This window comes from Corythoichthys intestinalis, chromosome 2 (assembly GCF_030265065.1).
Source record: "Corythoichthys intestinalis isolate RoL2023-P3 chromosome 2, ASM3026506v1, whole genome shotgun sequence".
NCBI lineage: Eukaryota > Metazoa > Chordata > Actinopteri > Syngnathiformes > Syngnathidae > Corythoichthys > Corythoichthys intestinalis.
Window position 1 is genome coordinate 37,639,705 of NC_080396.1, and position 16,122 is coordinate 37,655,826.

The 16,122-nt window shown below is 39.0% G+C and overlaps 1 protein-coding gene across 3 annotated transcripts in view; it reads left to right on the forward strand.

Annotated features, from left to right (window-relative positions):
* Positions 1–16,122, forward strand: part of LOC130912480 (extracellular sulfatase Sulf-2-like) — a 48,013-nt gene that overhangs the window by 13,324 nt on the left and 18,567 nt on the right. For all 3 annotated transcript variants that reach the window (XR_009062611.1, XM_057830595.1, XM_057830594.1), the window contains exon 2: positions 5,688–10,506. The gene's annotated coding sequence lies outside the window, so the exon portion shown is untranslated. The remainder of the gene's footprint in view (positions 1–5,687; positions 10,507–16,122) is intronic.

Genomic DNA, 16,122 nt, shown 5'->3' on the forward strand with positions numbered 1-16,122 from the left:
AGCCTGTGATCTGTCATTGACGTGACCCAGATTCAAATACTGCTTAGTATAAATTATTATTCATGTACTTAGATTTAAATCCAGTTTACTTAAAATTTTGAGTTCATACTACTTAACGGAAGTCCGATTTACTTCATGTGTTGAATTCAATTTACTTAAGTCCAGTTTAGTTTGAGTTTTCGACTTTTTTATTTTTACCTCAAGTTTTAAAATTTAATGTAAATAGGTTAACTCTCAAGTTTTGTTAACTTTGTTTTTAGAGTGTATCATGTGCAATACTTCAAAATCAATATGTGATGCACTACTAATGCCTACGTACAGTGGGGCAACTAAGTATTTAGTTAACCACCAATTGTGCAAGTTCTCCTACTTGAAAAAATTAGAGATGCCCGTAATTGTCAACATGAGTACATCTCAACCATGAGAGACAGAATGTGGAAAAAAAAAAGAAAATCACATTGTTTGATATTTAAAGAATTTATTTCCAAATTAGAGTGGAAAATAAGTATTTGGTCACCTACAAACAAGCAAGATTTCTGGCTGTCAAAGAGGTCTTACTTCTTCTAATGAGGTCTAACGAGGCTCCACTCGTTACCTGTATTAATGGCATCTGTTTTAACTCATTATCGGTATAAAAGACACCGGTCCAACAAGCTCACACTCCAAACTCCACTATCGCCAAGACCAAAGAGCTGTCGAAGGACACCAGAGACAAAATTGCAGACCTGCACCAGGCTGGGAAGACTGAATCTGCAATAGGTAAAACGCTTGGTGTAAAGAAATCAACTATGGGAGCAATTATTAGAAAATGGAAGACATACAAGACCACTGATAATATCCCTCGATCTGGGGCTCCATGCAAGATCTCACCCCGTGGTGTCAAAATGATAACAAGAACGGTGAGCAAAAATCCCAGAACCACACGGGGGGACCTAGTGAGTGACCTACAGAGAGCTGGGACCACAGTAACAATGCGCCGCCATGGACTCAAATCCTGCACTGCCAGACGTGTCCCCATGCTGAAGCCAGTACACGTCCAGGCCCGTCTGCAGTTCGCTAGAGAGCATTTGGATGATCCAGAAGAGGACTGGGAGAATGTGTTATGGTAAGATGAAACCAAAATGGAACTTTTTGGTCGAAACACAGGTTCTCATGTTTGGAGGAGAAAAAATACTGAATTGCATCCAAAGAACACCATACCCACTGTGAAGCATGGGGGTGGAAACATCATGGGTTTGGGCTGTTTTTCTGCAAAGGGACCAGGACGACTGATCTGTGTAAAGAATGAATGGGGCCATGTATCGAGAGATTTTAAGTGAAAATCTCCTTCCATCAGCAAGGGCATTCAAGATGAGACGTGGCTGGGTCTTTCAGCATGACAATGATCCCAAACACACAGCCAGGTCAACAAAGGAGTGGCTTTGTAAGACTCATTTCAAGGTCCTGGAGTGGCATAGCCAGTCTCCAGATCTCAAGCCCATAGAAAATCTGTGGAGGGAGTCTGCATGAAGGAATGGGCCAAAATACCAGCAACAGTGTGTAAAAAGCTTGTAAAGAGTTACAGAAAACGTTTGGCCTCCATTATTGCTAACAAAGGGTACATAACAAAGTATTGAGATGAACTTCTGGTATTGACCAAATACTTATTTTCCACCATGATTTGCAAATAATTTCTTTATAAATCAAACAATGGGATTTTCTGTTTTTTTCCCACATTGTTTCTCATGGTTGAGGTTTACCCATGTCGACAATTACAGGCCTCTCTAATATTTTCAAGTGCGAGAACTTGCACAATTAGTGGTTGACTAAATACTTATTTGCCCCACTGTACATGCACACACACCCCCCCACTCCCGCGTATACACACACATACCGACACACACAGAATACATTAGTGTGAGAAGTCATTTTTTTGTGTTGAAGTAGTTTAAGTAGTCTCTATGCTACTGCTAATACAACCATTAGCATATCAAAGCCAACAAAAGGGACATTTCATTAAAACCTCACAGACACTCACACATTGGGGGCACAGGGATTCTTGGGCCTCCCGGAGCGAAGCGTGCGGTGATTACAAAGATGAGCTTATGTGGGTGTGTGTCGGTGTGGTTTTGTGTATTAGCTGCCATGCAAATGATGACTAAATATTCTTGTGTTTGACTGGTTTGATGAGTTCATGTCAGCGAGTCAGTTTTTTCCATTATCAAGCGTTGCAGTACTGACAGCTTGTTTTTTATTTTTTTTCCCTCAGTCTGTTAATTTTCTACATCATTTTAAAGATGTTTTATTCTGTAGTGGCAATTGAAAAAAAAAGAGACAAAAGTAGCGTATTTTTAAAGCACTATGCACTTTTGTGGGAATAAATCACACAAGAGTTTTTAGTCCTTATAGAATGTAAATGACATTACAGGGAAATTTAATTCTTCAGTTGGTTTCACTGCCAAGCTTTTTCTTACTCTTTCTAATTTTTGTTCTCCTGTGTGCCAAAACTGCACCAAAGATGTAAAAAAAAATGGTCACAAACTAAAAATAGATTAATGAATAAACATTAAAATAACAAAAGCAACAAGTGTTAAAGTAACAGGTGACGTAATTAAAGCAGCTAACATGACATACACAAATTAGCAAACCTAACAAATGTTAATCATACTTCATAACCTATTGACATGACACGAGAAACGGGGCCGCTTCATAGGGGGCCTATTTTCAAAAACTTCAAATTAAATATTTTCAAAACCAAAGCTGCTACCGACCTAAAACCAAAACAGGCACCTACCTTAGCCATATATGATTCTCCATGAGCAGCAACATAAAAAAATTCAAAGTCGTTCTCTAATAAAATTTATTATTTTTTTATACAAGCATAACAAAACTTAAAATGGCTATAAAATTCTCAGATTTTAAACTAGCCACACAAAAATCACCAAATGCAGAGATAACCACCTATATTTTCAGGATCAATAGCAATATTTAACAGATATAAGTTTTTGCCCAAAATACAGACTTATTTTACTTTTATTTACTGCATGTTTTCAACAGCTAATAAATCACTCATTTTTCACATCAGAAACTTAATACTTGAGGAAAACATGCAGAATCAATTATAATACAATTACAACTTTTTATAGGATAGAATAGCCCTTTATTGTCATTATACAGTTGTACAATGAAATTGTGGAGCATTTCCCTTTGCAGGGTATGATAAGTTAAGATCTCAAAAGATCTCATATACTATACAATGTTTATTACATCTGCAGTGCTAAAAAACCATATGAATGGTTATACCAAATTATGCTTCCGCGGGGGGATTGGTCTTATACGTACTGTATCTCTTTCCAATGCTGTTAAATCTGTATAAATGCATTGAACATAAAAAAAATAAATAAATAATAATAATAATATATAAATAAGCTCCTCTACTCTACCGCGGTTTTTCGATTTGGGCGGGGGAGGTCCCCGGGGGAGGTCCCCACCCATCAACCACAAATAACGAGGGATCACTGTATTTCCTTCCTTCCTTCCTTTGAGCGCCTTGAAAGGTGGAAAAGCGCTATATAAGTATAACACCATTTACCATTCCTTCCTTCCTTCCTTCCTTCCTTCCTTCCTTCCTTCCTTCCTTCCTTCCTTCCTTCCTTCCTTCCTCCTTCCTCCCTTCCTTCCTTCCTTCCTTCCTTCCATCCTTTTATCTATCCTTCCTTCCTTCCTTCCTTCCTTCCTTCCTTCCTTCCTTCCTTCCTTCCTTCCTTCCTTCCTTCCTTCCTTCCTTCCTTCCTTCCTTCCTTCCTTCCTTCCTTCCTTCCTTCCTTCCTTCCTTCCTTCCTTCCTTCCTTCCGGTGACTTAAAGGCATCAATGATTCCTTCCAGAGGTCAAGGTCAAGTCAGGGTCAGCCCCCCCGGCTCGTTTCCCACATGCTCTAATTAGCCTCATTAGCTGCTAATGTTAATCCTCTTAAAAGACAAGCAAAGCAGAAAGCCAGCAAGGGGCCTCAGCAGGGGTCCGCAAACGAGGACTGTGCGACCAGAAGGGTTTTTTGTTGCTTAACAACGCTGTCTGTCAAACCACCAGTTACTGCTTTGTTCATGCAAAGATTGGCAGCTCGTGACTGTTGCTCTGGCAACAGGTGGCTGCATAAAGCATGCTTAGCGGGAAGACATCCTTCACATCAGTGGTGACGGCACTTTACCCTAGCTGCCAGCTACTTTTTGCATACTCAAAACGGTCCACCGACACTGAAAATGTTCTAATATATTTCTGAACTAAACCCGTATGGCAAACTACAATTAAGAACTTATTTGATCACTACCTTCTCATTCTCAACTTTCGTTTCAGAGGAATTCAATGCCATATTTACGATGTACAATTCAAGAGTTACTGATTGTGGCATTGCAGAAAGTGAGGAAAAAAAGTCCTTTCAACATTTGGGGCTTTTCATTGTTTTCTTGATTCGCCTCACGCGGTCACATTTTACCCTCTCTGGCGGACAAATAATTAGAAGCCACCAATGTTTTGCAGGAGCGGACAGTTGAGTGTGTCTTAAGGGGAGAGGGTCAAAAAGATTTTGTCTAGGGTGAATAAAGGCTGCTGTGCGCCCAAGGTCCTGGAGACGTGTCCTTAATGGACCTCCAACAGATAGACTTAGCAGCACACACAGTTCGTTAGTCACTAGCTGCAGTGACACCCAGGTACCACAAGGTTATTTTTGTGAGGATGGACCTGATGATGGCTGTGTTTTGTCTGTGTTAGGCTCCAGATTGTTGCATGAAGACGAACGTCGCATGGTGCTTTTGGGAGTTTAGATGCTGCAATATGGAGTGGAACGCCAGGTTGACCACATCCTCTACAGATGCCTTTAGGCTCTGAAAGTAAAGCCCTGTGTTTCTCGGCTGTAGAGGGAAACTGACCGCATCCCGCTGGAAGCAGGACAAAGTGACTGAGTAGAGGATAGTCTGAGCTTTTTTGCTTGGGTTGTTGCCCCCACGACTTGACCCGGATAAGCGGCAGAAGATGAGTGGATTAATGGGTCCCAATAAAGTGAGCTGAAGTGCAGTCTATTCATGGCGGAGTTTGCTTCACTTCTAAAAATTTTAACAATGTCTTTTTGTGAATTTTCCTACAAAAACGCATTTGTTGCCATTGTCAACACTAGACATTCAAGCCATTGTAATTGGGAGGGCTGGCAGTGAATGATCTCTGAGTTAATAGTACCTCCAACTCACCTCAAGAAACCCAAGGTGTACACATCCACATAGGCCAAGATGGCTGGTGGAAATGGCAAATACCGAAATATTTGTTCGTCTATACTAAAAATGTTTGTCTATACTTTTTGATGTATATCAACAATAAAATAATAGTCTGCTTGTGTGGACTAGCCCCCACTATGTGAAAATTTCAACTTGAAAAGAACAATTTAGCTAAGCAGGCAGCTCAGCCTGTTCAGAAAGTGCCCAAATACAATTTTTATTGATCGACTAGAATAGATTGAGATGCTCATTAAAACGTACGTAATTGTTGTGTTTACTGAATGCACAACCTCATATTGTTTACAGAATGCAAATGCATCTCTGCCTCGGAGGATTAAAATTCATCATCTTTTATTTTTAGAGGGGACAAACATGGAGCAGATGTTGACTAATCCACACGCTGACCTCCTGTGTGTGTTTGTGTGTGTCTGTGTATTTGTGTTCAGCATGCATGTTATATCAGCTCACCAAAGGATGATGACGTTGATGAGTTTCAACTGATGTCTGCTGAAGTCTAGCCTCAAACCTCCCATCAGATTATCTGAGGATGACAACGAGGAAGAGGAAGGTGACCTCTTGAATATTAATTATAATGATTCATATTTAACAGTAATGTTTAAAAATAATGTTATTTTTATTTATTTATTTTTTAGAATAATAAACAACAGCCTTTTTACTTACCATAATTGTTTATCAAATTAATCTTCCTGGATTTTGCTTAACATAAATGGGCTTCATGTTTTTTGATTAAAAAATATCTTTGTCGACTTCACTTACACGCACCCCCCCCCCCCCCCCCCCACACACACAAATAATTCAACATAAAGTGAAGGCAGTCTTTTTTGACCTGATTTATCTAAATTTTGATTGCAAAGCCTAATTTGTATGATGTACATTGCTTGTACACTGTGCTGCGACCCATTTTTCAAACTTGTTTTTTTTTTTAAGCTAGATAACTTTGTGGACAGAAAAGAGTTTGCAACATGCCTTGATATTTTATCTTTTGCTGACACAAACTCAAAAGAGTGACCTTATTTCCAGTTTAAAAACATGGATCTCTTGGTTCTTCCATTGTTGTTTGTGTTGCTGGTTCCATTGATATGGACACGTGAGTAGTCCACGTGCTGTGACTTGGCGCATTTGACATCGATCAAAATAGACAGCATCCTGTAATGCATCACCGTTAAAGATTTAAATGCTGCAGTTTCCTTTATTTCATGTTGTATGTTGTTTGTAGTGGACACTAATAAGGAGTAGTGTGATATAAATTTGATCATCACCTGTATTTAAATATTAGTTAACAATTAGTTGTGTTGCATGTCCATGCGTGAGTGATCACTGTGACTGAAGAATGTGGTCTTCGTTCACCTGTTGTCCAATCTCATTTGCTTCTGTAATCCAACAGTGGTGACCAGGGGTGAAAGTGGGCCAGAACGGTCAGGAACGCAGTTCCGGAATAAGATTCAGGACCAGAACGCAGTTCCGGTGTAAGATTCAGGGCCGGAATGCTGTTCCGGTATAAGATTCAGAGCCGGAATGCTGTCCGGTACACGGTGCTTTGATTCCGAAAAATATGACGGCAACTGTCAAAACGCTATGTAAAAAAAAAAAAAAAAAGGTTGTTGAATAAATGCGACAAAAAGGGCAATGTAACATACAGTATATGGATCAAATCTTTAAGAGGAACGAAAGAGTTGAGGAGGTTTATTTTTTCATATTTAGTTTTATTTGCTCTGATGGGGAGGTTCAGAACATCTTAGCTGTCAATATGCACTTTGGACTTATATTTGTTCATTTATGTTAGGCTACTTATTCCTTTCCTTATGATTTAAAAAAGTCTATGTTTGTGTGATCTTCAAAATATATTCCATTTCACTCTGCATAATATACAGTAAGTCATTTGTACTTATTTTTCTGAATGTATGTTACTTATATCTTTATTATTTAAAAAAAAAAAAAAAAGTAAATGTTTACATAAACTTCAAATGTATTATACATTATATATTTGGCATGATTTGGCATTTAGTATGTGAGGAAATGAGGGAAAATAAAAATTAGGAGATGAAGGTTGGGGTTATTGGTGTTTTTGTTAACTTTTATTTTGCAAATCATTGAAAAAATACAATTTTGAATGAAAATCAGTCTTTGTATGTGTTATAGAAAAAAAAAATGTGCTAAAACAGTTTTCTTTGCATTTCAGTAGTTTAAGAGGTTTGACCCACCCCCCAAAAAATGAAAGAAAAAAATTAAATAAAATACAGTTTCTGACTCCGTTACGACCGTCACGTCAGGGAGTTCCGGCAAGAAATTCTAGCCACTTTCACCCCTGGTGGTGACTACAACAGTCTATTCCGAAATAAATTACTGTATTTTATTGTTAAATTCTTGTGCATTCTGCAGGTCCATGTGGTTAACTAGCAGTAATTTATAGTAAATTTGCAGAGTTAATGTAGTCCAGGCTAAATCCTTCTAAGCCCAAATACCACAGATATCAGAATTTATTATGCAATGTAAACAGTACAGTTCCATTGTTTTGGTCCTTACGTGACCCAAGTCTTGTTCAGTCAAGTGCTCCACGTTTCAATCGTTTGATTTTTGTCATCGAAAGACAAAAAATTGTTCAACAAAAATGACAGGCTTGAAAAACAAATCAGCACAGAAAAGAACTGCGAGAGGACTGGAGATACTCTGCTTTGGCTGGATGTTTTTTCTTGCTGAGAGGCCATTGCCAAGATGGGCAAAGCTTGGAGGGACTGCCGACTCGGTTGCAGGCTTTGTTGGGAGACCTCCGAGACAGTTCTAGGACAAATTCTTGAAAATACCAGAAATTCATACTCATTAGCAAGGACGTAGGTTTGGTCACAACATTGGTAGGAACGAAATAATGACATAACCTTTTTACTGGGGATGGGACATTTATAAGACCAAACAGACTGGGTGAACGGGGGTCAGGGCTACATTTCTCACCAATGTGAACCGAATAAATTTTAGGCTAAATAATCAATGCAAAATAAATCTATATTGAATTATACTAACTTTCATGTGTATTGCTTCAGGTGATACGCCGTTCGATTCAAATCTTTGTTTTCAAAAACTACAAAAAAAAAACAATTTGAAAACTTCCAGAATAAATGTCTTGATTTTATTAGCAAATTTAAATTGAAATATTTGAACACAAATTATATTAACATACACAATAAATACAAACTAGTTGATCATCAATTAATGGCGGTAATCCTGAGCTCACGACATTTCTTACAGTTTAATTAACGTTAACAGTAAAAAACATACAGGAGGCTATTTCTCTCAACGCAGCAGATTAATGTTATGTTAACTCTGATGCAGGTCGGACTTTCAGTAGCAAAATTAGTGGTGTGTTCCCCACCTCCAAAACATTGACGTCTTTTTACATTACTTTAGTGCTGCAACGATTAATCTATTAACTCGAGTATTCGATTAGAAAAAAATATTCGAATTAAATTTTGCTGCATCGAGTATTCGTTTATTTAAAGTGACGTTGTAATGCTTTATCTTGAAAGTGTTTGCATTTAGTTTTATTGATTTGGGTGGATACACTGCCTTCTAGTCCCCCTCAATTCACATGGCTGAATCCAGGTGCTCCCTGCCAAGACCAACATAAGCTAAATTTTGTTTAAGCTACTGGTTTCTTTTGCATTTGCATTTTTATGCGTTTGTAATTTAGTTTATAGGTATATATAGCCTATTTTTGTGGGAATATGTGTCTGAACCATTTGTTAAGAGCATTGTAAAAAAGTTAGCATTAGCAAGTTAGCACCAATTTTTCTTTTGTTGTACATAGATCATTTATTTTTTATACCGTTTGAGGCTCAGCTCAGGTAATTAAATTTTTCATATTCTTTATCCGACTACTCGATTATTCGAACTAATGGTTTATCGATTAATCGACTACTAAAATAATCGATAGCTGCAGCCCTACATTACTTACAGTGGCTGCTGCTGGTGGAAAAAAACTTCTAATACTCCTCGTCTTCGAATGGCGCGGAGGAGGCTGCATGTGTTATTTCTGTCGGGCTGTGAATGCGTGTGTGGGGGAGGGTCAAGTCATCAGTCAATCAAACGTGTGTTTGAGGGGAAAAAATGGACTGGCACATTCAGCAAGTGAAAAGGGGTCAATGTAAGTTTGGACATAATGAAAGTACTGTAATTCACTTAATAATGGTCAGGTCATTTCTATCCTTATAACATACAGTATGTGAAGAAAATCTAAGTTACCGATATAACTGAAGTAATTATATAATACAAATAAGGTTGCTTAAAAGTTGGTGGGGACAGTTTGAGCATCCTGAAAAGTTGGTAGTGTTATGTCCCTACCGTCCCTATGCAAACCTATGCCTTTGCTCACTAGACACACACGTGGGGCCATACTGACTTCCGTAGACGTTGAACCACATCTCATTGTTTTGTACCCATACATTCCAGTTGACCTTGTGTCTTTTGCACGTGCGTGACAAGGCGGACGCATCGTTTTTGTATTAGGAATAGCTTTTGTTTTTGTTGTGTGAATGACTACATGAAAAAAAATGGATTTCACAAAAAAAAAAAAAAATTGAGCATCATGTGTTGCACCATGGACCATAAGAGAAGTAGTCCTTTTGGTTTCAGTAACACGTATACTTTGTAATGCTTTATCGCTGTTAAGTAAGTAAGTGTGCACAACATTTTAAGCAAAGTAAATGGAGTACATGCATAATACTGTTTATGGAATAACGAGACAGACAGATAGAAATTGAGTGTGTGTGAGTGTGTGCATTTTCACTGTTGTGTCAGTAGAATTTTGTTCTTTACACTGGCCCCTCCTCTGTCCAGTCAGCCATAATGATGTCCGATCCTCCCCGTAGGCCGCCAGAGAGGCCAGGTACCGCCTTCTCCTGCCCCCCCATTCCCATTCTCTCTCTCTCTAAGACAGCTAGAGAAGGAGAGTGAAAGTGAAGAGGCAGGCAGGCATGTTGAAACAGATGGCCTTACCAGCAGCAGTGGAGGAGCTCTGGTTAAGCAGTCGGCAAGTGAGACAGAGGAGAGTGAGGGAGGTGTGAGAAGACTTGGACATAGCTAGAAAGAAAATAAGCAGAGTTGGACCTCCCCCCTTTTCTCACAACGTTTCCTTTGCGGACAGGAAGGCCCGAGGAACTGACAACTTTCCTTGTTCTCCTCAGGGGATCAACGAGAGAACACCTGCCGCCAGAGAGGAGGTTTCCTAGGGAAGAGACACACCAGCATTCAAAGGTAGAGATTCTTCTTCCCACTGTTCTTCTTTTCTAGTTTATTGCTTGTTAAACTCACTGAAGAAAGTTGTAACTTGTGAAGTCCTTCGTATGGACCACAATCCATGTCCTGGCATAGCATAAAAATCAACATTATGTTCTCAGTACAGGGAAATGATGAGACCGGACTGTTCTGGTGTTTGTTTCATCCCAATTCAGAATTGTGTGTGGCGACTAATTTCGCAAATGTGTCATGTCATGTGATGTCCTTTGCTCATAGCATGGACTCATAAGAGCTTATAGTGTTGAGCTTTGGGGACTTTTTAGGCTATCAGTGTTGTGATTTACAATAATTTTACAAGTGCGGTCAATGTATAGTGGAACGTCATAGGATTGCATCATTGCATGAAATTGATGTTATAACTCATTTGTGCATTGGTGACTTGTCGTGTGACTGTATTGTGTGTTAGAGGCTTGACATAAATTTCACAATGTGAGATGATGACATAGAATAGCATCATAGCAATGCATTCTGTTGTAGGTTTGTGATGTCATAGCAAAGAATTGGTTACATCACAGGAAACAGCCACTGTCCGTACAACAGGTTATTATGTGTTATTTTAGCATCATACTTTTGCATCATTCGCAACATATGACAACACGGCATGCAGTGGGGAGAACAAGTATTTGATACACTGCCGATTTAGCTGGTTTTCCCACTTGCAAAGCATGTAGAGGTCTGTAATTTGTATCATAAGTTCTCTTCAACTGTGAGGGACGGAATCTAATACAAAAAAAAAAACAGAAAATCACATTGTATGATTTTTAAATAATACATTTGCATTTAATTGCATGAAATAAGTATTTTATACATCACAAAAATCGAGCTTAATATTTGGTACAGAAACCTTTGTTTGCTATTACAGTTACCAAACGTTTCCTGTAGTCCTTGACAAGGTTTGCACACACTGCAGCAGGGATTTTGGCCCACTCCTCCATGCAGATCTTCTCTAGAGCATTCAGGTTTCGGGGCTGCTGCCGGGCAACCCGAACTTTCAGCTCCCTGCATAGATTTTCTATCGGATTCAGATCTGGTGACTGGCTAGGCCATTCCAGGACCTTAAGATGCTTCTTACGGAGCCACTCTTTAGTTGCCTTGGCTGTGTGCTTTGGGTCGTTGTCATGCTGGAAGACCCAGCCACGACCCATCTTCAGGACTCTCACTGAAGGAAGGAGGTTGTCAGCCAAGATCTAGCGATACATAGCCTCATCCATCCTCCCCTCAATACGGTGCAGTCGTCCTGTACCCTTGGCAAAGAAGCAGCCCCAAAAAATGATATTTCCTCCTCCATGTTTCACGGTTGGGATGGTGTTCTTGGAGTTGTACTCATCCTTCTTTTTCCCCCAAACACGACGAGCTGAGTTTAGACCAAAAAGTTCAATTTTGGTCTCATCCGACCACATGACCTTCTCCCATTGCTCCTCTGGATCATCCAGATGGTCAGTGGCAAACTTGAGACGTGTCTGGACATGCATTGGCTTCAGCAGCGGGACCTTACGCGCGGTGTAGGATTTTAATGACATGACGGCGTAATGTGTTTCCGATGGTTTTCTTCGAGACTGTGGTTCCAGCTCTCTTCAGGTCATTGACCAGGTCCTGCCGTGTAGTTCTGGGCTGATCCCTCACCTTCCTCAGGATCAGTGAGGTGAGATCTTGCATTGAGCCCCAGAACGAGGCAGATTGACCGTCAACTTGAACTTCTTCCATTTTCTAATAATCGCTCCAACAGTTATTACCTTCTCACCAAGCTGCTTGCTTATTTTCCTGTAGCCCATCCCCGCCTTGTGCAGGTCGATTATTTTATCCCTGATGTCCTTACACAGCTCTTTGGTCTTGGTCATTGTAGAGAGGTTGGAGTTTGTTTGTTTGAGCATGTGAACAGGTGTCTTTTATACAGGTAACAAGTTCAAACAGGTGTAGTTACTTCCGGTAATGAGTGGAGAACAGGACGGGCTCTTAAAAAAGAACTAAGAGCCGAGATATTTACTAATTGGTAATGTATTAAATACTTATTTCATGCAGTTAAATACTAATTTATTATTTAAAAATTATACAATGTAATTTTCTGGATTTTTGTATTAGATTCCGTCCCTCACAGTTTAAGAGAACTTATGATACAAATTACAGACCTCTACATGGCTTGCAAGTGGGAAAACCAGCAAAATCGGCAGTGTATCAAATACTTGTTCTCCCAACTGTACATGAGTGACCGGTGGGAGAAATGTAGAGTGACAGCGTAGACAGTAGGAGTGGGATCCTCTTGGTATCTCACGATACGATACAATTTGCGATACAAAGCTCACGATAACGCTGATCTGACGATATGGCGATACAACGATTATCGATACATTGGTCAGGAAATCATTCTAGGATATTCTAAAAACAACTAATAAACAGAAAAACAAGCTTCTGCTGTGAATTGGAATGAATTCATCACTAGTAGATGTCCAATCCATTGGAAGTGGGAGGGTGGCAGCGAATGAACGAATGTTCATTCGCTGCCACCCTCCCAGTTGAACATTCGTTCATCCGCTGCCATCCCTCCCACTTCCAACGGATTGAACAATGAGGTCATTTTGGGCTGTTTAAGGTCATTTACCTGTTGATTTTCAGTTACTTCCTGTTGATTTTGGGGTATTTTACGGGTCACTTCCTGTTTATTTTGAGTTACAGAACAGGAAGTGACCCGGGAATCATCCATATGAATAGGCAGTGACTCAAACTCAACAGGAAAGGACCTGTATATGCCCTAAAAATCTGACAGAATGACTGTGAATGCTCTGGTTTCGAATGAACGAACGTTCAATCTAAATTGATTCGGCGTCGTGCACCGTCAATGTAGCTTTAGAGTTAACTGAGACACTATTATGGTGGAAGATTTTGGTAGCAACTTGTTGGTTCCTTTTTATTTATTTATTTTTAGATATTGACACATTTTTAAAACGATATCTCGATTCTTGGCAGGAGCATATCGATAACCTTTTGTGATACAAAGTATCACGATATATCACCATTTTGATATTTTGTCACACCCCTAGTAGACAGCGCTGATGTCATCATCTGATTTTGAAACTACGACCGACAACTCAATCTGGTGACTTTTCAACCTGTTGCAGCTGCAAGCCCTCAAGGGCAGACATTTTTTGTTTGTTTGTTTGTCAGCAAGCAGGCTGCCAGCAGGAAGCATTGTCGGCTTGGCGTGTCCTCAGACTTCCTGTTTCACAATGTGACCCGCTGCCTGCGGTGTCAACAACGCGGCTCGACTCATTGCTAGAATGTCAACATCAATTTAGCACACATTTATAATACAACATATCCAGTGGGTACGGTTTATCTAATTATGTTGCTGTCAAATGTAAAAGCGACATGCAAAACGTGTGATTGGTGGATGTGGCAGTGGTTTTCTAACTCAAACAAAGCAGTTCATTTCCTCTGTCTGCCACTTCTGCTTTGACACATATGCACATTAGTGAATCTGAATACACATATCATGTGTTAAAGTTCACAGGCAGTTGAGATAGGTGACCTTGCATACACAGAAAGACGCTGTTTGTTGTTTGCTTCTTCTTCACCATCTTAGCCAAAACTGAACACATACAGTACATTTAATAATTACTTGACAATAAATTACATTACTATTTTAAATGTATTTAATAATGTCACATTACACATTGTTAATACATTACGTAATTACATATGGGATGTGCATTCTTTCAATAAATGTAATGTATTGCACATATATTAGTGCTTTTATTAAATAAATAGATATATAAATTTAAAAAAGGATTATAAATTGAATTCAAATTACATACTTTAGATATGGCAGCATCCATGACCACATTTGGCCTTCCTCCAGCTCCTAACAAAACTTAAAATGGCTATAAAATTCTTAGATTTTAAGCTAGATCACCAAATGCATTGATTACACCCATATTTTCAGGATCAATAGCAATATTTAACATATCACTGAAATAGTGACAAATTGTTTTTATTCAGTGCAATTTTGACATAGGTTTTCAACAGCTAATAATAAATCACTCAATTTTCACATCAGAAACTTAATATTTGAGGACAGCATGCAGAATCATCTTAATTTTTGCAAATTTAGCATTTTTCTATATATAATCACAACTTATTTAGGTTGAATTCCGATGTCACTATTGCCTCAGCATGTCTTGACGGCTGTCTGGCCCTCGTCGTTTTTAGATTGAAATGTTACCTAAAATAAAACACGTAAAAGCCCCAAAAAATTTGTATGGATGCAGAAATTTCTAAATTACTAGTTTTTTGCCCAAAAACAGGCAGTCAGCCGAAAATTACCTGATTATTTTCATGTTAAAAAAGTTACGCTATTGTATATTGATACAAAATCCAACATGGCGGCCATCTCAAAGAAAAGAGCTTTTTAAATTTAAAATTCTTATAAATAAGTGCCTAAATTCCGGAATTTTTATAGATATGACTGTAAAACAGTCTAGATTCTTGGTTAAAAGAAAAAAGACCGGGCAGTTATCATTTATTGTACGTAATTATATCAACCTAAAGTTAAGCAAATTTTTCCCATACATTTCAAAGTGCATGCATGGTGCTATTTTATATAATAAATACATTGAATCCTACACCAAATCACTCTTGAGACACTCCTGCCTGCTTGTGTCCACCAAAACCTCTGTCCTGTTTTCACCTAAATCCGGCATTAGAACACAGCGTGTGTTTGAGTTCATCGCAGTGAAAGCTGCCAGGACGCTCTGCCTGGCCCCGGCCCTTTATGGGAGGCCGTGGGGCAATATCTGTAGAAGCCGTCTCGTCAACTGATGGTGAAGTCTATGGAAACAACATATACTAAAGTCCATTAAAACCCCAATTCAAAGGTTATGTAATAATGTCATAAAAACACTACATTGCTTTCTTACTGATTTATTAATTTCAAGTTCATATTTGTGCTGGAGTCAGATAAATGAGAACATATTCACACAAGACCTTATAAAGATCGACACACGCGTGTCAGTCAGATAGTCTGCTTATTGTGACCCACTAAAAGGAATGGCACATTCCTGATTAATGATGCAAGTTAGACCCAAACAATGACACACAGACACATACACACACAAGGGTTGCTGGGCCAGATGACAGTCTCTCCTCAACATTCCTGTGCGTGTTTTCCCACATGTTCCTGATTATTAAGTGAGAGGAACAAGCTGCTGTACTTAGGGTCACTCTGCATGTCCACTTTGCAGCTCACAGTCTTCAATGTAGATAGAGCTATTTCTGTAATTATTCGATTTGTTTGTAATACTAACTTGTTTTGTTTGTTAGCAAAAGTGTTTTGTCCGGGATATGATTACTTTAGAACGATAAATAGCACTTGGCTGCTCAATGTAAGAAATATGCTCAGTATTTTGTAACCGGTAGCATGATAGAGAATGAAATAGAATGAAATTTTGTGTGTGTTAAGACCATTAACTTGTGCTTGGAGATCCGCTCAATGCAATAAAAATTTGGCAGAAAGCCCACTTAAGGCAGAGATCATGAATGTATGACTCGCGAGCCACATTAGCCACCCCGTCATTTTAAGTT